The sequence below is a fragment of the Halyomorpha halys genome, unplaced genomic scaffold (genome assembly GCF_000696795.3).
Source record: "Halyomorpha halys isolate HHAL.00 unplaced genomic scaffold, Hhal_1.1 Scaffold746.1, whole genome shotgun sequence".
Taxonomy (NCBI): Eukaryota; Metazoa; Arthropoda; class Insecta; order Hemiptera; family Pentatomidae; genus Halyomorpha; species Halyomorpha halys.
Window position 1 is genome coordinate 688,505 of NW_027107304.1, and position 357 is coordinate 688,861.

Here is a 357-nt window from a genome sequence, read left to right on the forward strand (position 1 = left end):
AATGTGAGAGTAAAAAAAGAAAAAGAAAAAACTAACATAAAAAGGTGTAGAATGTAAAATAATGAGAGCCCACAAAGTAATAAAATGTATCAATGTATAAAAGGCGTGTAAAAACGGATATATTAACGAGGAGTATGTAAAAACAATGTTATAGAAAATATGAAGAAATATGGAGAATAGGAAATGAAGAAATAAGAGATAAGGTAAGAGAGAAAAACATAACACAGTTGTAGGGAGAGATCTCTGCTTTTTTTTTTTCTTTCTTTTTTATATATTTGTATTTATTTATTTTTGTATTTATTTATTTTTGTATTTATTTATTTTTGTATTTATTTATTTTTGTATTTATTTATTTTT

The 357-nt window shown here is 21.8% G+C and overlaps 1 protein-coding gene across 2 annotated transcripts in view; it reads left to right on the forward strand.

Annotated features, from left to right (window-relative positions):
* qin overlaps positions 1 to 357 on the forward strand; it is a 347,449-nt gene that overhangs the window by 319,279 nt on the left and 27,813 nt on the right. The gene's annotated exons all lie outside the window — the stretch shown is intronic.